Source organism: Pseudopipra pipra, chromosome 10 (assembly GCF_036250125.1).
Source record: "Pseudopipra pipra isolate bDixPip1 chromosome 10, bDixPip1.hap1, whole genome shotgun sequence".
In the NCBI taxonomy this organism is placed as follows: Eukaryota; Metazoa; Chordata; class Aves; order Passeriformes; family Pipridae; genus Pseudopipra; species Pseudopipra pipra.
Genome location: NC_087558.1, coordinates 5,318,276 through 5,342,208, shown reverse-complemented (window position 1 = coordinate 5,342,208; position 23,933 = coordinate 5,318,276). Strand labels below are relative to the sequence as shown.

Sequence of the window (23,933 nt, the reverse complement as noted above, 5' to 3'; positions counted from 1 at the left end):
AGCATCTGCAGATGGCGTGTCAACAGGGAGCCATCTAGATTCAAATGCACTAGCATTCACTTTGGGACCCCATACTGGGACCCTAAACAAAAAAAACCACCCACCACAACAAACACAACAACAGGGGGGAGAAGAGGGGGATGGAAATATCAAACAAAAAGAAAGAAAAATCCCAGTATGAAGAGTTCTCATGTCCAGCAAACACAGGACCCAGTCCTGCAGTCTTTATTCAAATAAATCATCCCAATGAAAATAAACAAGAGAGGCAATTCAGGCAGTCTGTTACAAAGGTAATATTCTCCCTGGGTAACTCAACCATAAATAATTCAGTATAAGTTAAGCTCAAGTAAGACCATTACTAACTGTTTACATGTATGGAGGATTGATTTTCCTTCACTATGAAAGGAGGCTCAGGTTGCAATGCTTCTAAAATGAAGATATAGCACACACTGTTGAATTGATTGAAGGATGTTGCAGATGATGCACCTATATTTTGCCTCATACCACATGTGAGGGTGGGGATGTGAATCTTCTCCATTGTGGTTTTGCACAGTTATGTACTACATAACAAAAATTACCTAAACACAGTCTAAGAAGGAACATAAGCAGCAAAGAAAAACTGTACAGGTATTTCTGCTCCTGTAAGTTAATTGTCTCATTTAGAGATTGTAATTCCAGACAGAGATTGCCCAGCCTACAAACAACACTTATATGACCAAAAGTCTCAAATAGTCAATAATTTTTAGTAATTTATACACAGGCTGCACAGCCAGGAGGCACATGACGAATAAACCACACATAAATCAAGATCTATGTGTGAGCAGAACAAGAACTGTATTTGACAGACATATGTAAAGCACTGCCTACAGAAAGGCTTATATTCAGAGATTTACAAGAACAAATACAAAATTATAGTGTATAGATTATGTTGTCCTTCTGAGATACAGAAAAGGAAAGCTGGCTTTTGTCAGTTATAGATAGGGGTCTTTTCTGTATAACTGTGAAGTTAGCATCAACAACAGAATTTGATTCTCATTTGTCACTTAAAAACAGTTAGGAAGAAAAACAGCTCAAAGAACATGAAAGATTAAAATAAATTAGATGCTCATTTTCCATGATAACATAACACAGCCATTTAATAGGATGAAAACATTTCACATCCAGGACTATTACACTCTACTGTGACACTCTAGACAGTAAAAGACATCCTACCCACAGTCATCATCATTTAATTTAAAAACAATCTAAAATCAAAAGAAACTGACTCTCTAAATACTTGAAGATTATTAGAATGAAGCATGATGGAAGAAATCACTTGCTTGAAAGCTGTTTTAAAATTATTTGCGTTTTTACAGTTCACTTTCAAGAGTTGCTTCATGAAAGATTATTCAGGCAACACAAGCATGAAGTAATTTTTTGTATCTGAAGCTGTCCTGTAGTCACATATTCTTTTAAAAAAATAATAAAAGCAAGCTGTAAGTATTGCTTGCCCCGCTCATAAAACTTGGAATGATTTTTGCATGTTAAAATGCATAACATTTAAAAACAGATCAAGATGAACCTGAAATAATTTTTCATTATTTCATTAATAGTCATTAATTAAATTTACTATATCCTTTAGCCAGCTCCTTTATACCAAATAGTCTCTACCACAGAGACCCATCAGATAATGAGAACTGTCTTGCCTAATTTCATCATTATCGAGATATACCATAAAGACTAGCCTTGGTTTATCTTTACATGGAAATACATAGTTACATGAGAACTCTTCTAAAGCAAGTACTCAGGTTTTTAAGAGGAAAAGCTATACTGTCTTACTAGTTGGTTTCTCACCTTGTTAATGTTACCGAAAACCCAATCTGCTAAGAGTAAAGAAACCAAGTTTGATTCTGTCCTAACAACAGATAACACACAGAAGTAAAGAAACCAGCAGAAATATTCCTGTAAGCTTCAACAAGCTTTGGATCAAGCATGCAGCAATTTTGCTTTGCTTTTCTAATTAAATTTGATTATACTAGCCCTCCTACACTGAGCAAACTCTTGGAATGTAGATATGACCTACAGTGTTATTTAACCTACGGGGATGGTGTTATTTCATGATTTAAAATTGCACAGTTTGGTTAAGACAGAGGTGGACTTTCTACCTGAGTGTACATTGAAAAAGTAAATTTTTGTTGCATATCATTTAAGCTAAATAGGCACAAAAACATTTCAGTCAACTCTAAGAGTACAAATTCTTCTCAATAGTTTTAAAGAAAAAAGAGTGGGTAACATGCCATTTCTCAGTCTCCTTTCCATATTTTTCCTGTTTTTTCATTTTGGGAAAAAAACAAGTAAGAAGTCGTAGCCAGAAACAATACATTTTTAACATTTCTTTTCATATCTTACACATAGTTGCAGTTTTGTTTAGTGTTGGTTGTGCTGTTTGCTTTTAATGAATGGAAATATATTTAATATAAAGTACTTGGAAATTTACATTTCATTTTTATTCTATTACAGGCATAACTGTGACAGTGTGAAACAGGCATAAATTAGGTAACACATACTAGGCAATGCACCAAAATACTTTTAATAACAATCAGTTGGTACCTGTCTTCCCTTTGGCTGCTGAAAAAACAGATATCCTGTCCTGTCTGGGCAAGAATTCTACATGAAAAGCTCCTTAACGGAACTAAATATTATTACTTCACTCATTTGATGTGACTACAGTATGTATATTTGCATGTTAATTCAGTGAGAAGTTTCTTGTCTCTGAATTGGGAATGATCTCTGGGTAGGTTTCTATGTTCTTACTGCAGTATTTCTTTAAGTCTATATAAACCATTTCTTGATATAAAAATTAAAGATCAGAATTTTATTTTTCTCATTTAGGTATTTCCTGCAGTATATCTCTCCAATTTCAACAGTGTAATTCATGAATGTATACAAAGACATGAAAATTAGCATTAGAACCCTCAATCTAATAAAAAGTGCATTTGAAAAACAAAAACAAATAAAACACAGCTTTGGTTTGGACAATACTGTCTGCACAGTCATTGGCTAAATACATCCTGAACATGTTCACAGCAGCCCTGTCAGGTAAAAAAAGCACATTTATCTGGGTTGGGTGAGCCAGACTGACTGAGACAAGGTAGCACTCTGCTTCTCTGCTGCTGAAAGGGACAGGTCCTGTTCCCCACCCTAACTCCAGGCTCACCCTGCTCATTCCACACCTTGCCCAGCACTGGCATCATTTGGTCTTCTCAATTCCACCCACAAAACTAGCAGAAAAGTTATCCATCCTTTTGTAAGGTTTCGGGTTGGGTTTTTTTGGCCTAGTAAGTTGAACTGACTCAAGGATAGGCACAGGTAAAAGCTACAGCTGACACCAGCTGTGCTGATAAGCCCAGAGAGCAAGGGCAGAAGAGTGAAGACAGAGGAAAAAATGGGATCTTCCCTTAGCTGCAATAAGATCAGTTCGAGTTCATGCAACAACTTTGAAATGTCACTGATGGAAAACCAAGATAAAGAGTGCTAAGAAAAGTTCCAGCTCAAACCAGACTAAAAGCCAAAGTCAAACACAGTGAGCTTGGAGAAACATTCCTCTCCTGGATCTTCTGAGGGTGAAAAGTGTGGCAGCCAGCACTGGGGGTAAAGCCAACCACATTCACCTACAGGGAAAGGTATAAGCAGCCACCAAGGGAAGGGCTGAGCTGTGTTTACTGCTTCTAAATGGCTACAAAAATGGCAGAGCTACAGGCAAGTGACATACTTAGGGTGGGTAGGAGAGTTTGAAACGTCATTTCAAATTGTGAAATTGCATCCAATTGCATTCCATGCTCATGATTAGTTTTTTTAATTTTAAACCTTTTTGAAGTTTGCCAAACAATACTGTGAACAAATATTTTCAGAACACATACTGTCTTTTGCTTTGAAAACAAGCTACAGAGGATGATGGAAAACACTAAGACACTTTTTCAATAAGGTGTCTCAAGAAAATAGATATTTGTAAGCAACAGGAGAGCTTCTAAATGATGAATTCAAGTGCATTTGCAAATCCTTCCCTGGAGAACTGAATGGTTTAAAGAAATACCTTAAATTTTATTTTTCCTTTAATTTAGTAGTTTCAGATCTAGCCTAAGCTGGGAGTAGAGGCAAATAGCTATTACTATCTGCTGGCTGCTGGGCAGCCTATGCAAAATTAACCATTAGTTTTAGACCTGTTCCTATTAGATAAATTCTCCCTTTGTAAAATAACCTCTGCAACCAAACACATTTGTCAGCAATTGCAGTGTCTTTGGCATATGGAAAAAGCGAAACACAAAAAGTTACTACTGATAAATTAGCTAGTTCTTTCCTGTTAGAGCAGGAATCGGGTTGCTGCTGCTGAACTATATTGCAGTTATGCATAACCTATTCCTAAAGTACTGGTGTTTTGTCTAGGGGCTTCTACTGCAAAGAAACAGTCTTTTCCATTATTTCCCAGGGGGCACAGATCTAAGTGTAGTAGAGGATTTCACAATTAGTCTATTTTCTCATGAGATGCAGCCTAAATTTTTCTTCCTCTCAATCACATTTTTGCAACTTAAAATCTCTTCTGCTCTACATAATTCTTGCCGCTTCCGTTGCCTGAGTCACAGTACTTACATCTATAACACCGTATTCTCCCCCTGTACACCACAAACCAAAATGCTTTTGGAGTTTTCTTCCAGGTTTTACTTTGTTTGGGGATTCTTTTTAATGGGGTAGGTTCTTTTAGGGTGGGGCATGGTTTTGTCAACTTATCCCAACTTTGCATCTCTCTGGTAGCTTTGTGATTCATTTCCTATTTACATTTCTTATGTCCCCAGACTCCACCAGATCACAAGGCAGACTGACTCGATATAGATGCTGGGCTTGGGGCACAGGCTCCCTCCAGAATCCATAACCCCCACTGCAGGATGTATTATGGCTTCCAAAGGATACCAAACACCAAGGACAGAGCCAAGGCAAACTCCAAGATTTGCCCCAAGTGTCAACATGTGAGACAGGTGCAACAGCAGGAGAAGGAATGAAGGGAAGAAACACATTTTTTCATCACTGCAGCCATGAAATTAGACAAGCAGACCGAGTTTTCCTAGCTTGAGAGGAAAATTAGGTCCATGGCATGGCCCATTGTTCTTTCTTTTTCTTACAAAATTGCTTAATTACAACTATGTTTTAACAGTTTCTGATCTTGCTACATAAATAGAGCTGCACTTTCCACCATGTTCTGTGCTGTGCACTATCCTCGAGCACTCACCAGGACATGAGGAGGGCCACTGAAAACTCCAAGACCATTCCAGACCCCTTCCTCACCCTTCTCCCTCAGGAACAACCCAAAAGAAAAAGTTCCAACCCTGATCTTACAGGTGATCTGCAAAGGTTTTTCTGAAAATTAAAAGCTTGTTTGAGATCTCTTATGAAGATAAAAGTACACAGCTTGGCTAAAATGGAATTACTGCAGTATTAAAATGAGATGTGAGGGACAGACTGCCAATTACTTTCCCCTTCATTTGGGACACAGAGCTGTGGTGTGTGTCCAAGCAAGAGGTAACTCAGGGACCCCTCGGCTCCCTTCATTTCAGGGGCAGCCTGGAACCTGCTCAGTCTTCACATAAGAACCACATACCAGGGGTGCTGGCTCAAACCCTATCAATAGGGAGCAAAGAGGAGTCATTCCAGCCCTATCAGCTGTGGCCCTACAAAGCCCAGCGTAGTCTGCAGGTCCTGGCAGTATCTTCCCTTCCCTCCATATCTTCCTGCTTTTCTGTTTCAGAGTCTGGGGACAAGCCAGCATCCAGGCATCACATCAGCATCATGCATGTGTAAAGGAGTCGTGGTGGGATCGGTCTCCATCTTCCCCCAACAGAGGGATCTCAGGGGCAGGAGGCATCTCCAAAATACACTGTCCCTAATTCATCCCCTCCAGAGCTCACAAAAAACATTGCCTGAAGACTTGACTTTTTCCTGCTTGCCTGGAAGAAACTTTGGAACACAGTCAGATCCCATCCGACCCACATCTGGAGCCTCTTCCCTCATTTCCCTCAGTTTTGCTTTTTTCCTCCCCTTTTCACTTTTTAAATTTAACCTGACTCGACAATTTACAACATTCTTCACAGGTTTGCACCTTGTGGAGCCCCATCTGTGCATGCAAAATGCTTCCAAATCCAAATGTTAGTGCTCTGGATTGTGGTTTAACTGCTGGAGTTTGAGGATTTGTGTTCTGGGGGAAAAGGGAAGGGTGCTCTGCCTCCCACAGTGGGGGAAACAAACCTTCACTATGCATTCTGATCTCTTGTTCTTAACTATGAGATCTGATGGAAGGAAGGAAGGACAGCTGTAAAAGGGTAATATAGACAGTGCAGTGGCAAAGGAATGGGAAAATACTGCTGAAGAAGGAATTAGAACAGCAACACACGAGTTCAGCTGTTCACTGCCATTAACACAGCACGGGGCCTGAAAAAGAACAATTCAGACCCAGTTCTCTGCATGTCTTGTAACAAATGGGAATTCAACAGCCTTGTTACCACAGGCTGCCATGGCCACACATCTCAGCATCTGTGGGTTGAGCCCTGTGCCATTCATCCCCCATCTGAACTCAAGTGCCCATATGTGAGGCATTACCTATCATGGGCCACTCGTGGGTGTGGCAGCAGCGTGAAATCTGCTTTATGGTGTCTTTGCAAATGCAAAATCAGCTGTAACAGTGATAGTCACCTTGTACCACCAGGTTCTCCATCTTAGGTTTTTCCATCTGTGAAATAGTTCTAATTGAAAGGGAAATTAAATTCCCTTTGACTTAAAGAAAACTTATATATTTTAAGTAAGGGACCAAAACAAGAGAAATGTAGAAAATTCAACCAGTACTATTCAGAAATGTTGATGTAGGTTGGAAGTTCATTGATGCTGTGTGGTTCAATGAGACTGCAACAGCCTTAGTTTGAAGATGTCCTTCAGCTACCAGTGCTATGAAAGGACCATCCCGAGCAAATCCCAGTGCTCTGTCTCCTACATTCTCTGCTTCTAATACTGCTACTCCAAGAGGCGAGCCCCAAACACTCCCTCAGGCATGGAGGCTCATGCCCTGGGAGAGTAAATGGCTTTTAAAGTGCTGTGCAGCCCTTCAGCACAGCCTGAAGTGGTACACATGCAGGGCAGAAACCACTGGACCCCAAATAATATTCTGGAGAAGGGAATTAAGGGAGACAGTTAAACTGTCAGCTTTTTTTTTTCCTGGTTTTGGATGAAAGAATGAAAATCTGGATTAGTTGCATGATCAGCTGTTGACTTTTCTTTAAAAAAAAATCCCTATAAACTATGTGGAAGGAAGCCAGCCACAGGCTTCAGCAATTCAAACTTGATATATTTAGAGGAACTGTACGTGCTTGTCCTAATGAATATTTCCCCTGAGTCAGAGGAGCATAAGAAAATCTGAGAATCGCAGAGAACGAGGGGAAATGGATTTACAGAGTAAGCTGTAATAGTTTCAGGCTTCATATGCAAGAGAAAATAAAGGAGTTTATGCCACTGTTTCCCTTACAAAAGTAAAGGTTCTTTACTTAAGGCCAATGGAAACTCTGAAAGTGAACTCTATCTGAACCGCAGTAATTGTTTGTATGATGGTTCAAATGATGCAGTGTGACATATTCCGAAATGTGCGTGTAATTTAGATTAATTGCACAGCACGCCGACCTTTTACAGCCTGCAGTGAGACTGTGGCTCTGCGGCAACACAATACAGCGAGGAAGGAGAACCAAGCTCAGGGTTCACTTAACAGTGACTTGCGTTTTCCTGCACAGCCGGGTACCGCTCACGACAACAAATCACCTCGCTCCTCCCTGATCAGCTGCAAGCTCTGTCACTGCTCATCATTCTCCTGAGTGAGTCACTTCAGCAGAAGGCTCTGACAGGAGCAGTTTGGTCCATTCACACTGAGGGAACAGTAATAATTAGTCATATTGAACAGAGTAAAAATTAAAATTATTGATATAAAATGGGTTCTATGGAATTCGCTTCCAAAACCAGTGGGGCTGAACCCTCATATTGCGTAAACAGGCTCCACTGAATCAATAAACTCACTGATTTATATCAACTGACAACTGCCCCATTGAATTTAATGGGAAATTATCTCTTTTCTATAGATTTTTCTCTACTGCTTATAATTACAGTGTGCTTGATCATTCCATGATCAACCTTCTTTGTCAGGCCTTTAAGAAAGGGTCTCAATTTTGGAAAGAAAGTACATGGGAGAGATTCAGAGCAGCTTTCAGACTAATCATGAACCTAAAGTTACTATTTACTCCTATACAGTGTTATGTCAGGAGCACACGTCTCCACACACCCTACATGGTCCCAGACAGCCTCCAACCTTTTCCACCCTTATTTCCCCACATGAACTCAAAGAGAATGGCACTGGCTGTCAGGGAGAGACACCTGGGGGCAGAAGTCTCCTTGTGAACCATAGATCATCCTATTTGAGCCACACACTTACCCCTTTTCAACACCAAACAAATTTGTATAGTATCACAGAATAGTTTGGGTTGGAAGGGACCTTAAAGATAATCCAGTTCCAAACCCCCACCATGGGCAGAGACAACTTCCACTAGAATAGGTTGCTCAAAACCCCATCCAAACTGGCCTTGAACATGTTTAGGTATTAAAAGTTAGGAGGAAATATATTAGAAATCTTCAGCTGTCCAAACACATCCAGAACTGACTAAAAGTTCAGAGTTTTGCTGCCAATACTGTTTTAACAGGGGCAGAAAATCTTTTCCTCATTTGCTTATACAGGAAAAGTAATTTCTTCACAGACAGAGAAAAATTATCTTTAGGACAGAACCTTAGGTTATATCAGCTGAATTACACTGATCGAAGATAAGACTTCATTTACTTAAAACAAAATGGTGGAATTCATTTTTAAATGATAATGCAAAACCTACACAGCAAGTAGACCCTCCAGTATGGTGAGAAGTAAAAAATGTCTCCTCCAGTGAAGTTGCAGATTCATTTTTCATAAATTTGAGATACTCCTCAAGCTAGTGAGAGTTTCTTTGCGAAGAACTTCAGTGCATTTAAAACACTGTTAAAGGCATTAACCTCCCACATTTTATGTTACGGTGTTCCCTAGGTAACCTTGGGGCAGAAACACCTCACTCCATGGTGCACATTCCCCCAGGAGGCTGATAGAAAGATAATCACCCCAAGACAGCAATAGCATTCAGACATCTTCCCTTTGTGTTACACCCTCATAACACTGGGAATATTAATCCACCTTTCTTCAAAGTAAATCAGAATCCTTCTGTCACAAGTAGATAGACACACACACAGACACACACACACAAAAAAAAAAAGCTTAAAAGATCACATATAACTCATATAACTTAAAAAATAAACAAACCCTTCAGCAAGCTGAGGATAATTGTGTAGGCAGATGAAGATCGATGGTAAATCCCAGGGTACTGAAGTAGTAATTAAAAATAAACAAACAGGAGATAAAAATAGAAGTTAAGTAAAATATTTTCCCATAAGGGTTATACAGTAGTCAAGCACCCCATCGAAAACAGCAGGAGAAGAAAAAATTTCTTTCTATTTTGAGTAAAATGAGATTCGTTTTTCTGTAGAAAACAGGCTGCAACCTCCAATTAAGGTAATTATCAAAGCCAGACTAAATTCCAATTTTTTGAGACTGTTAAATACTCATCACTATTGAAAAATCCAGAGACAGCCTGTGTAGCACACAGGTAACATAGAAATGCCAAAAATAATGTTTCGCCACTATTTCTGCCTGTCAAAGACTTCCTACCAAAAATTCTCTGTCATCTTTCTGCCAGAAGTTCTCACCAGAGCTTCCTGCCGGAGTTTTCCTGCCAAAAGATCCTGCTATTGTTTATGGTTATCATATCTCCTCGAAGATCTGAATAGGGCTACGTGCCAAGATACCACATGCAACCTCCTTCCCTAACACTAAAAGAGTTAGGGAAAAATTTGGGAAAAATCAAGGGACAGCAAAGGGAGAGAGAGAACCAGTTACCCTAGCTGAGAATCTCTCCCCAGCCCGCCTCACCTTTCTTCTGCCACTGTGTGCTGCCCACCTGTCACCGGAGACTGGAATTCTGCTGGCCTGGACAGGACTGAGACCCGCCATGCGATAGAAGTGAGTTATATCTTATTTCCCCCCCAACACCAGCTTGGCAGAGAGGTAGTTTATGATGGTATCTTTGCTCTACTTCTAGAAGCAATCTTAGCATTTTCTAGGAGAAATAAAATATGGGGTTTTTTTAGGCGTATCGCGAAGTTGTAAGATATCCAAATTCTAAACTGGACCTGGGCATCAGAGTCTTTTTTGGCTGGATAAGGGAAATATAAAAGTTCCTAAAAATCAAAATCTTTTGAGGCCATGTGGAGATTTTGGACACAGAGGTTTCTTTTTTCTCTTTGGACTAAGAACAAAGGAAGATCCATCATTTTTGATAGAGGATGCCTCGCAACCAACCAGAAGGAAGGGAAAGACCCTTTTCAGAGAAAAGCAACCTTTTTAGGGAAAATGAATATATTAAAATTATCTGGAAAAGGGTGAGATTTTGTGAAACTATAAAATGTATGAAGTTTAAACCCAAAGGGTCTTTTCTCCCTGAAAAACTCAGTGTGAGCCTAGACCCAGTACGCTGAATAAATTCTTTCTTTTTGTTTCATGAGTTTTTGCCATCTTTCTAAATTCAAGGGAGAATTTTTTCCTCATATTTTCCAACTTTTCTTAGTTCTTCCTCTTTCTCTTTGCATCTCTTAGCAATTAATAAAATCAGTTTCGGTATCAACAGATAACTAGTGTGAGTTTTAATTTTGCTCAAGGGAATATACGAATTTGAAGTTCTTTCTGCAACATTTAAGCAGATTGTAATATTTCAGCCTGCCCCTGCTTATACAGAATTTGTGAGTGTGACTTCTGCAATGTACATCAGTCATACCCTCCTCAGCCACATAAAAGACCACGAGGAATGTGGTGCTGAATGCCTTGGCCCAGCTCCTGTGCCTGTGTTACTTAATACAAAATCATAAGAACATAAGTTCATATGTTTCTACTTATATGCCACTCCCTTGAAAATGAGACAGGGTATATTGTGGAATCTTTCTCTCAAAAAACAAACAAACAAACAAACACCAAAAACCCCCCCAAAAAAACCAAAAACCAAAACAAAAGAAAAAAAAACCAAGCCAGAAATCTTGCTTTAGTTTTATCTGTACTTTGAGAAATGTGATGATCTTGAAAAGGTGATACAAGAACTCAGTGTAAAATACAGACCCACAAAACAACACTCCAGCATAGTCCATTAATGATCCTTGTGCATACAATCTTTGTATTTTGCCTTTTGGGATTAGACTCAATTTAATTTCAAGTGCAAAATTCAGAAGTTAAAAGAAAGGGATAAAAAAAAAAAAAAGAACATTAGCTTGCAGTCCTTTTTACTTTTATTTCTAATTTCTGATACTTCATTATAGATACAATGCTCATTTCACTGAGCATATAGATACAATGCTGTTTCACTTAAACAGCTTTCATTAACAGTGCACAGAGTAATTTAGAATCTTAGAAGATGTTAAGTTGTAGTTAAGTTTACAAAAGCACAGTATTTTCTTACTTCACTTAAGAAATTATGCATCATGTCCAAAAATCACACAAATATGGAGGGGGACAGATGATTTCAGCATCTATGGTAGCCACCATTACGCTGTTTTGAACCATCTACATTTATATTAATATTGTTCCATTTAAGCTAAAGTTCATTCTGTTCATATAGGTTCCATATAGTAAGGAAGGGTAAATCATGCTCCTCAAGAAATATCCATGTTCAAGAGCTGTGCTAAATCACTGCATCCCAGTCACTGTAGATACACCATAATTCAATTTTGCATATTGATAGTATCTTTTCTTCCTAGACACTCTCCACATTATATTAAAAATCCATTATAGAACAGAGGTGAAAGGCAACACAGGGTTCTGGACCACAATAAAAGGAAAAAACCCAACACTGAAGACAGCAGCAGCAGAGTCAAGTGTAATTCACAATTGAGCACCTTAATATCCAGAGTTTTCACACTCTGGTTTGAAAAATCTGCTCAATATATACAGTTTCTCTTTAATAAGATCATGGCTCTGAAATGAACCAAACTTAACCTACTGCTTAGCTGGCACTGAATTTTCTAACATATTTTTTAGACTAATATCTGCTAATCGAGTCTTGAAAAGCCATACTGAGGTCAAAGAGGGTAGGAAATCTTATTCCCTAGTTCCACAGAGTATAGAGTTTTTTTGCTTCCAATCAGTCCTTTCTGTATCAACAGCATGAGCAGCTCTTGGACACCGCTTTAATGACAAAGTTTGTGCTTTTTTTTTCATTAGTATTTAGAACTAAGGTACTCAAGTTCCTCTAAAATCGCTTTGACCAAAAATGGATTTGTGATTGCAAAGTGGGGGCAATGAGAACTGTTTTATTTTAAATATGAAAAATCACCAGCGATCAAGTGCAATTTGTTTCACAATTGATGGAGGTTGGCTTAGCATAAATAGTGCTGAAAAGCCCAATCACCCTCATTACAAAGAGCCAGCTGGTGAGCTCAGGGGTGGGATTTCTCAAGAGGGCTCAGTGTTCTGCTGCAGCTCAGCAGACCTGTCCTTGCTGAAGCTCTTGGAACTTAGCTGTGGCCTTGGACCACGAGGCTAAAACTCACAGAGGGGTAAAAGGGTATTTGAAATCAGACATGTTCAAGACAGGAGGAACTGATTTAATTTAGAATCATAGAATCATTTAGGTTGGAAAAGACCTCCAAGACCATCAAATCCAACCTTTGACTGATCACCACCTTATCAACTAAACCTTGGCATTAAGTGCCACATCCAGTCGTTTCTTGAACACCTCCAGGGATGGAGACTCCCTAGGCAGTGCATTCCAACTGTGCATTCCCTGACAGTGCATTCCTTGCCAACCCTTTCCATGAAGAAATTCGTCCTGATGCCCACCCTAAACCTCCCCTAACGCAGCCTGAGGCTATATCCTCTTGTCCTGTTACTAGATTTAGCGTATTTTTAGTCCTCAGGAGCTACCTGATATCCCATCCCCAGCCTCTAACAGTTGTCTTTGGGAACCTAGGGAAGAGCAGCGATATGCCAGAGGAAGGGAATGCAGCAAAAGAAACAACTCACAATTAGAGGTTAGACTTGAATATGGAATGTTTCATTAGAAACAGGCACAAAGTTTTACCTGTGGCAAATTTTAATTATTTACAGTGTTAATATATAATAATTACATTATAAGCAATCTGGAGTTAATGGAAATACTCAAGTGTGTCCTGGAAACAAAAGTACAAGTCATCTCAGGCTTCAAAAGTTAAGAAAAAGTTATGGAAGCAGGAGAAACTACTGCTGGTTACATGGCAGCTTAGGGCAGGACTTGTTCTCTCTCCTTACAGTGTATATTGGCTTCTACAAAAGCCAATACTCTACCAGTGTGACCAAATATAGCCATTTCAGTGTCCTGTCACTGATAATGGTCCACAGAAACACTGCAGTAACCCAGTAAGTTATAGGTTAATTCACTTGAACGCATGAATTGAGTTGTTGAGCCTGGGGAGACCTGGAAAAAATCAGTAAGTGGGATATGCTTGTATTTTTTATCATACAATTCTGTCATTTTACCCTTAGTTATTTAAGTTACTTAGAAAATTCAAAACAATTGTGGAAAAAATACTGCACCAATCCCTGTTGTGCAACTGTTAGTGTCAGATACCTTGTCTGAATTAACATTCTCTAGCCCAAAAGCGCCACTTAAACCTCAATGTAATATTTTCTGCAATCTTTATGCCACACTTGTATCCTTGTCAAAGCATGTAGCCACGTATGAACTCAGCAACAGAAAAAATTGGAATAATGTAGGACTATATTAAATTATGCATAATAGAAGAGCAAATGGCAGATGGTACTGTAGAGTATGCTGAGATACTGGTACTTATACAATAAACATTAAAATAAATGTGTCCAGATAAATGAGGTTATTTGCAGGTATGACCCACCTAACACTGAAACAAGTGTTTATTTTTAGGTTGCGTGCATCATGCACAGGTTATTTTAGACAGATTTGCATCTGTCATATTGCAGGATTGATGTGATGCAAAAATGCAGACAGTAGTAAAGGAAGCTCACAGTTGCATGTACTGGAGAGAGACAAGTCTAAGGAGACAAAGGCTTCATAAAACAACAGCGTGAAACAAAAAAACAAAAAACCCAGCGACATCAGGGAAAACAGGAGGGACAAAGGGAGGTGGCAAAATGCTTCAAAACACTTGAAAAATGAGATCAGGAAGTTAAAAGGGACATGTCTTGGAAAAAAAACTACTGCAAGGTATAACAGCAGCAGACATAGCAGCTGCTGTGGAATGTGACAGCCACCCAGGAGAGAGGCAAAAACCTGAGGCTCACATTTCCCTCCTGCCCTTTGCTCTGTTTGTACTGTTGAACATCACACAGTCATGGCACAACTCAAAGACAGGAAATGCTGTAACAAACCACACCAGTGTCCACCACCTCCAGCACTCCTCAAGTCCTCCCCATTGGGCTTGCACTAGTGCTGGTACTGAAGTGGGCAGCTGAGGTGTGGGTTCCTTCCACTGCCTTAATGAAGAGGATGTATAAAAAAAAAAAAAATCCACTGCAAATAGTAGGTATAACATTGCCTTAAACTACCCTGGCAATGCTTCCCTGCATATGTCAACAGGGTTTTGACCTTAAAATCTGTTGCCCTAAATAGATGCCCATGTTCCTCTGATTATAAAAGATGGACTCACAAAAAACCTCCCATATTTTTGTGACAAGCAGCAGAGCTGTAGGAGGAGACAGGTCACATTATTTTCTGCCAGGTTTTGCTTGGAAGAAATTCAAATAATCACGTGGGAACAAAAGTAAGAGTTTGAGTGACAGGTGGTGTAAACTTGGTGGGAATAACAGTGAGATTTTGGTCATAAGGAATATTAATGATGGAGGAAGAATGCAAATAACCCAGCTTCTGAATGGAGTGTTCCCCTCTGTAGCACTCCAGAAAAATTAACAACCCTGCATGTTTGAACAGTTGTCCAGCCTTTCATCACTTTGTGATAATGTCATTGCTTAGTTTACCAGGCATGTAGCTCAGACCCTTTGGGTACTAAGGGAGGTGAAGTGTCTATACACAAATTAAGCATGTTTTTTTCCTTTAAAAAACACCAGAAATAAAATGAATTTAAAGTCTCGTTCCACTGGTGCATTTAGAAGCTCCTCAAATAGTCTATTCCAACTCCACAGCAATTCTATAAAACAAAATGAATAGCACAAATCCAGTAAATATATCTCCTGCCAAGATGAGCTCTCCTGTTTTAAAATCTTTTATAGCATCTAATGTATTTATTTGCATCAAGAGGGCATTATGCCAGTTAACATCTGTGTTCTCTGGAGTTGGTAATTCTGCCTCCCATAACTAGTCATCAATTCTGCATGAAAATACACAACTGTCTTTCCACTATAGATTCTATCTGCTGTTCAAATTTTCCATGCACATTTAGAGAAATGTTCAGTGAAATACTTCTGCATAAAAAGATATAGACAGGAAAGGATGATTCAAATGTCTTTGGATGCCCCACCCCTACCTAGGGATGGCATTTATGAATCTTTGGATTCTCATCTGATGTTTCATTATGAAAGAAATTAAATATCAGATCTTCAGCTAATATAAATTGACATGGCTTCTTTGAAAGATTCAGAAAATTTCCCAGATGTCTGTCAGCTAAAGAGTCGGTCCTGAAACTCTGGGGCAGTTCACAACATGCAAAATAAGTAAATGCACATATATTTTAAAGTGGTTTAAATGACCTCAACTAACAATAAAAAAAAAAAAAAAATCAAAGCAGGTGTCTCCACCTGAAAGGCAGACATAAAAAAATTTTACAAAAATTAAGGAAATTTTCCCAGTTTATAATAGAAAAACTAGGTGCCAGAATTGTAAACATACTCAATTTCTCTTCAAATTTAGGTGCTTGAATACATTTCCATATCTAGCATTAAATGAGCAGGAAAGAAACCCACCCTTTGCCAGTGAGGAACTACAAAGGAGAATCAAAGTCATAGGAGACAAAGAAAGGAATTGAGATTTGGCAAAGATCATGAGCAATTGGGTGGATCCAAGGTAAGCCATGTGCCAAGCAAAATTATGTAATTCATTATAATGCAATGAAAGAACCAATCTTGTTTCCAATATCACAACAAACTTTTCTTCCTCAGCCTGACCAACCCCAGGATGCCCCCGCACAACACTGAGAACTGGCAACATCCTTAAAGTTTGCAAGCTAAAACTCTGCCTAGAACACTTAAATCTCCGACTCTCAGCCCTAAAATTCAGTTATTGGGATGACTGGCTTGTCAATGCCTGTCCTCTGTACCTGGTTTTATGAGAAAAGCTTGTAGCACTATAACTCCTATAAAGAATTGCCTTACAATTAAAAACTCAAGAACTCTTAATTTCTTTGTGTGCAACCACTCATGGAAATTGCTACTCCAACTGCCTGGTCTGGTGACTGTCCTTCTAATTAGTGAACTAACCATGACCCAAATGACAGGTGGTTCATCAAGGACACTTACAGATGGCCTGGGGAGTATCAGCAGAAGGACAACGGAGGACTTTTCACTGCCACGCTCAGTATTTGCAGTGCACATTTTATTGCCTGAATGTTTCCCCGAGACCCTTTACGACTTCACGCTTGGGGTCTGTGCTTTGGTTTCTGCATAGCTTCAATTGTACAAGAAAATAGCTCTGTAACACTTCAGCAATCAGAACAAGGGATTTCAGATGAAGTGCCATGTGCCCTGAATATCCAGAGAAGAAGAAACATCTTAGAACGATGAGGTCAACAGCATGCCCAGCTTCTCATCGAGAAAACACATACCAGCTTTTACTATTTCTTGAGAGGTTTGTGAGCCAAATTATAGTTCCTCTATTTTTGTCAAACACAGTACTCAGGTTCCCAGTTTATTAGCTAGAGACAGGCATTTTATTTGTCTGTTTCAGGTACTGGTTTGTTTTTTTTTCCTTCAGGTTTCTCTTCAACTCAGTGTTTTCTCTTGAAATTGCCCATATTTGGAACAAGAAAGCAGATTTATTTTCTGTGATATACTTTCAATTGGTGATGTCAGAAAACAAGTAGAAGAATGTGGTATGGTTTCAGATTACATGTAGGAGCCAATTTTCTAGAATTAATGGCTCAATTAAATGGAAATATAATTTCAATATTCTTTTTTTAAATGTGCATCAAACCTCACTGTCTTTGTCATTTGTGGAAAACACTTTAGTTATTTTATAGACCAGTGAAGTTCTGAAAGTAAAGTCTTTTTTGTCTCAATCACAACAGACTAGACTTAATTTTCAAGTTTGTGTACATACAGATTTCTTGCAGGACAATTTATAGCAGTCCAACATCAATCAATACCTTAGTTAAAGAAACAACAGGACTTTCACACCAGCTATGACTGTAAATTACTCTTGACCTCACTGTTCAAATTATTAACTCAATTCATTCTTTTGTCCAGAAATCACCACCTTATCTAGTCTTTATAGATAGTTCACCAACACAGAAGGTTAAAGTGGAACCATTCAGCCAAAACCCCTTTTACCTTCCCAGTCTTAAAGTAAATACTGAAAATAGTTCCAATTTGGTTTCATGTATTTAAAACAGGAAATTTTGCACTTCTGCATTTGCTAAAAAATGGCTTATGTTGAGCTTTTTTGGGTTCTAACTGCACACTGCAAGAATCAAAGGCTAATGAGCAAACTCTGAGCAGGTGAGAAATCCTTTGGGGTTTTTTTCCCCCCACTCTTTTCTAAGACCAAACTATGGCAGTTAGACTTTTTTTACTGAAAACCATTATAGTGTTGCTGAGTATTCCAGCATGAAGATAACACTAGCCAGAATGCAGGAACCATATACTAATCTTACATGATTCTACAAAATTCTCCCACACACCTGAGTCACGGTCAAGCTGTTTAGCTTACATATACTGTGATTAATGTAAGTTGCAAAGAAAATTGTTCTTCTCTGACAGGATATTTTGACTCCACCTTTATTTTTTTTACTTGGTCCAGACCTGAATGCAATGAGAAATGCTTTAGTCAGAACCACCCGAATAGTTCTGATACTTCTGTATTAAAAAGTGCCCTAAAATTATGCGGCAGAGACTGGTGCCTCCTAATCATCAGAATCACTTTTTCACAACACACACAGCGACAATAGGCACTGTCATTTCCCCTAGAATTAAAGCACAAAAGCCCTCAATATGTTTGATTTTTCTGCCTCAGAACTCTAGATTTTCCAGGTTGTCCCTAAACGCAAAATAACACAAAAGTTCTATTGTTCATTTTATAATGAAACATTTCAGCATTGTGGCTTATTGCTTGAATGGTAATTAAGTATTTTTGATCTTCTTTGGAATGCTACTTTTTATTTAAACACTTTTTATTGTTGAGAAAACTAAGGTGTATTCCTGCCTGCCACACTACAAACAATTCAATCTGGCAGATGCTGCACCTGTCACTGTTTCATGTGTCTCCACATATGAACAGAGAATTGTATGGGTACAAATGTCCCTGCTGATCTGCTTCTATCATCAGTGCCTGCTTTGCAGTTTATGTTGGCATCCATCAGTTCTCACAGGTGATACAGAAACACCACACATTCCAAATTCTGGCCACAGCCTCAGTAATACAAACTTAAACCATTTATTTCTCAAACTTCACACTCCAACATCTGGAAAAAAATAGTAACTACGACACAAGTTCTTGAATTACACTACTCTACTAGAAAATCAAGGACTTTTTTGTGCATCTGTATGCATGAAGATCACACATTCTACTGAAAGCAACAGAGCATGATAGAAGTTCATTGTGCTTTAGTGAAAAGGTCATTAGACATTTGAAATAGTAATTACCTGTATCTATTCACTATCCTCTATGACATCCATAATAAGAGAGTTCTCTTTTATGATGCCTTTCACAGGCATTGTAACAAGGAGTGGAGGAATCTTTTTTTTATTGTTATTATTACTTTTATATTTATATTATTACATAATACTCTCGGGGGGTCATCTTTCTTTTGTGAAATTTGAATGAGAAAGTGCAAAGCCTACTAGCAAAAATATTGACAAATATTGTTAGACTTCTCTAAAAAGAGCTATTAATTAAACCACATCACTGGAGTGAGTTAAAATACCTATTGCTAAATTCTGTATTTTAGAGATAGGAGGAGGCAGCAAGGGGCCAACAGAGCTATTCGAGGCAGAGATATTGCATGATGCTCAGGCCATGATCAGTTGTTTCATAAAAACAAGATCAGACTATGACCAGCAGCAGCTCCTGCCTTGTTGCACTTACCTTTTCTTTTTTTGTTGTTGTTCCTGAGAAGACACTTAATATAAAGTTTAATCATCCAAGATTGTCAAACCCAGGGCTCCCTTACAAAAGGTCCCCTCACTGAAGGGTTAAGGAATGGTTTTTAAAATTAAAGTCTTTGTACTTCACATTTCAAAAAGCTTTTTGCTTTTTCTTCTTTTTTTGTACCTTTAATATAAGCTAAAAATATTTTTAATAGTGATTGCCATGGCAATAAGTAACCTAAGCTCTCAATATTTGAACTTGCAACTAATGCTTGGCTCTTCAGTGTCATGCATTGACTCCAATTTATTTATCACATCCAGTTTAACAGAACAAACTCCACACAACACTGAAGTTCATCATGGCCCCACACAGGGCAGCACAGTAAGGAATTTGGATCCAACTGGGAAAGAAACAAGGACACATGAGGTGTAAGTAATTTCTTGAAAGCAGGACTGGTATACTTTAATATATGGGAATGCAACCATAATAGCTCTTGCTTTCAGCCAGGGGACTGAGAATTGGATATGGAGGAGTTGTTCTGTATTCCTTCCATGGGCGCCTCTAACCCAATCCTCCTGTTTTGCCTTTTTCCTCCTGCATAAAGCCTGTTGTACCTGTATTTTTGCAGAGGCAATAAATCCAGCCCTAAGTGAATAGGTCTTTGGAAATAAACTTGGAAGTACTGAAAGCGCCTCCATTTCTTTGGTGAAATATCAAGAAAATGAACTCCCATTGATATCAAAAGAAAACTGTTATTGATAAGGCATTAGGAGCAATTTTATAATTCTGCTTTGTTTTTAGTAAAGACATATGGTATTTCTCTTCAAATCACTCTGAAATTCAGTATATGCTTGATTACAGGGGACATAAAAGACGGGTGATCAAGAAAACTTTCAGCAGTTGTTCCTGCTTGACTTGCAATATAAAGGGCAAGGAGCCTGATTTTATAGACCCTAAAATATAAAAAGGACTCAAAATCCAATATACAGCTTTTTGTTGTTGTTTGCTTCAATAAATCTACATTTTATCTTCTCTGCAGGGCACAAGTTTATCTTCAAAAAAACGTCCATTTTGAAGATGCACTCATTAGCACTGCAGTATAATTTTTCTGAGAAGTCCTGCAGGATTTCTGACTCCTACAGAGTAGGAGTAAGAGAAGAATGTAAAGATTAGAGCTTAAAACATATGTACGGGAGAGTATATGTGCCCTTGCCTTCTGTAAAAGGCAGTGCTTTAGTATACAGATGCAGTGCTAGAAAATGCACAGCCTTACTCAAATCTGTAAGAAAAGCTTCAACATCATGCAGGAGTATATTCATAAGGCACTCCAGGAGCAGGCAGATATGCCTGATTCTGAAACTACATGTAGCCAGTCACCTGTAATTTATAATCTTTCACCGAGTCGTAGTTTTGCATCTCTGTATAACTTTCCTCAAATCAAAACCCTAGTTCATCATACTGCACATTACCACTAGGACCCATTACCACAGCTTGAGCCTTTATTAAGGTATCAATATTCTTCCCAGCACTCTTTGCTCCAGAATCCCCAATTAAATTACTGCTTTAATTGTCTGCTGTCACTGACAGATAGGTAAGTGCGTGTGCCTAGTGCACAGCAGCCACTGAAGGTACTTGCCTTAGTGCAGAATTACAGAACAGATTTAAATGCTCTCTCTTTACACATAAGAAATGGTTATAAATCATTGCTTCAATACAGCCTGCTCCAAAAGCTGGGTTTGGGGATTTTTTTCCCCCCTCTTTCAAGCTATGATTCATACTTGCACTTGCCACTGGCCTGATTTAAGAGTTATGGTCCTTTCTGCTTTCCAATCCTTATCAATGTTCTGAGAGTGCTAATACTCACAATCGGTATTTCCCTTAAAATTGAGGGACTTTTAAAGTAATTGTCTGTATTTTGTGTGCCTGGGAATCCTTTCTATATTTTAATGAACGTTCAGGAATGAGGAAAAGGATTGGCATTGACACATTGTAGTTAAGTTAGAAAACCAAATTCTCTAAATTTTGTGGTAACTAACACTATTTTCACCTGGGCTAAACCTCACTCTGTTGCATGCAGAGCAAGACCAACCCAAAATGATTCGGAGTAATGACATCCACCTGCACGTGGTTAAAAGTGACAGTGCCTCCAGCCACACAATATCCCTCTTATTCTGTTTTGATTGTTTTATACCAGATCAGAGATTTAAACTGTGCTGAAGTGGTTTATGGTTCTAGCTAAGTTAAGAACTGACATTTTAATAGCACATTTGAGGAATTTATATAGACAAGTCATATGACCCTAATGTGATATCTTCAGTGTAGCCCGGAGTAATTCAGCCCAGACCCCAAGGGGTCAGACAAAATCGTAACTCTCTTTAGTCTTTAAGCCATTAAAATTCAGCTAGACTGCAAAGTTGACAGCTGTTTACTGTAAGGTTACCTCCTGCCTGCCAAATAATAGGGCTGCTGTTGGCACCTTTCCACCCTCTCAGTTGAGAAAAGGCTTCCTTATAGTCAGAATGGAGCTGAAATGTTGCGTTCCTCAAGCCGGGAAGGTGTGGATCTTTAAACAGGCTTAAGCAAGATTGAACTGGTTCATTATCTTACCTCAGTTCTTTTCAAAGTAAATGTTATTACAACATTTGAGGGAAATATAAACTCCAAACTGGAATTCTGCCTAGTAGTGCCAGCAGACCCACGGAAAGGTTAAGAGTAATGGCACAAGCTCTTCCAGAGCCTCCCAGCTCACATCTTTCTCAGGATACCCACGTTGCTGTAGGAGAGAAGACCAGGCTTCCTGCCTTGCTCCCTTAGCTATAAGTGAAAAGAAATACTTTCCCCTTTACTACATGGAAAAAAAAAAAAAGCCATAATTTTGTACCATCAGCTGCCAAGAAGATGCATATTAATTAATTAATTATTAAAAAAAATAAAGACAAAATTTTTGTCGAGGTCAAGAAACAGTGCAGAAAAGTCAGCAAAATCCTCTCATTACAGCCCCAGACCCCATTCCTCATAATTTTGTAATTCTGTGTTTTACTGTTCCTAAAACCATTCTCAAGACTGTAGAAAACATTTTGCATTATAACAGCATTAGCTAAAAATAGGGTAGGGAATACAACAACTCCTTATCCTTTTTAGCTTACTAACTCTCCTGTGCGCTCTCTCTGCAAGCCCATGAGTTTTCACTCCCTGCCACAAAGCTCGGGCACCTCACCAAAGAGGACTAACCCTCCCGATTTTCCTTTGTAGTCAAAATCACATGGCCAAAGGTACAATTTAGAACCACTCAGAACACGTGCAAGCAAAAGAAATCATCCATTTTTCAGCCATTCTACTTCTAGAAGGTTACATAAAAGAGGATGAACAGACACGTTCTTCCTCTCATTCTACTTTAAACAAAAATAAAGAGATAACTATTAAGTTCTCTCAAAAACATAGTGTAGCTACCTACCTGCATCAGCAGGATTGGGCTTTGAATCCTCACGAGAGCTGACAGTCCACCACCCCAGCTGGCTCTGCTGCCCAACCTTGAGGAAGGGTGGAGCCCCCTAAACCACCTCTCCTTTTAACAATTTCTGTTAATCAGCTCTAAATAGCTTTTCATGCACCTGCCTTGCTTGGGTCTTAGGCTCTATGTAAGCGACCCCAAGTCCCAAACTCAGTGTGGGAGTTGGCTGTGGTGAGCAGCAACTGCTGTGTGGGTGTTTCAGGAGCTGGCTGGGAGGCAGCTTACTGATACTTGTAGTTTTTAAGTCATTTGATACTTCTGAAAATCTTATCTAAGTGCTTTGAACACCAGGAAATGTCAGCAAAACCAGAATGCAGTGAAGATACTCCCTGTGGACACAAAAAGCCCTTTTCTGAGTGGGTCATTTGGGAAGTGTTTTCACCTTAAAATGAGCTGCAGAGCAGACATTTGTACAGTCATATGGAAGCACCCAGCCCAGACGTAGTGCTGGAGTTAGGGCAGGTCTAACACCCCAGGCTGCACAGGAGCTGGCTGAAGACAGTAGCCCTAAATGCTGTATACCATCACATCCCTCTCCATCTCATCTAGTGAATTTTACCAGTCTGGGCTGGTACTCTCATTCTCTTCAGCATCCATCAATGGTTGGCTGTTGTGTTCCCCAAAAAAGCAATCTGCACCTTTAACAGGCATTAGGATCAACTGTAACTCCCATTTATTTTACTCGTCTCATTATTATTTACCATGCTTTCTTTGGCTTTTGTGTTGTTAGTTCCTCTGTTTTGCACGACTAAGATGGATGTTGAATTCTTAGCAAATGGGACTGTTCAACAGATGGCTGTTCAGTTCATGCTCTATTGGATTGATTATTTGGTCTTTTTATAATTAGATTTTTTTTCTGGTGCTTTGTATTATTTTAATGAATCCTTATTAATGGATGAGGCTAAACAAAAAAGGCTTTCCTCAAGTGTAACAACTTTAAACAGTTAAGAGCAAGACTTCTCATATAATAGCAGTTAAAG

General features: G+C 38.9%; 1 protein-coding gene across 1 annotated transcript in view; it reads right to left on the bottom strand.

The window, feature by feature from the left end:
• Window positions 1–23,081, bottom strand: part of NLGN1 (neuroligin 1) — a 435,650-nt gene extending 412,569 nt beyond the window's left edge. The window contains exon 1 of the mRNA XM_064665869.1: window positions 22,897–23,081. The gene's annotated coding sequence lies outside the window, so the exon portion shown is untranslated. The remainder of the gene's footprint in view (window positions 1–22,896) is intronic.
• Between the last annotated feature and the right edge of the window lie 852 nt (window positions 23,082–23,933).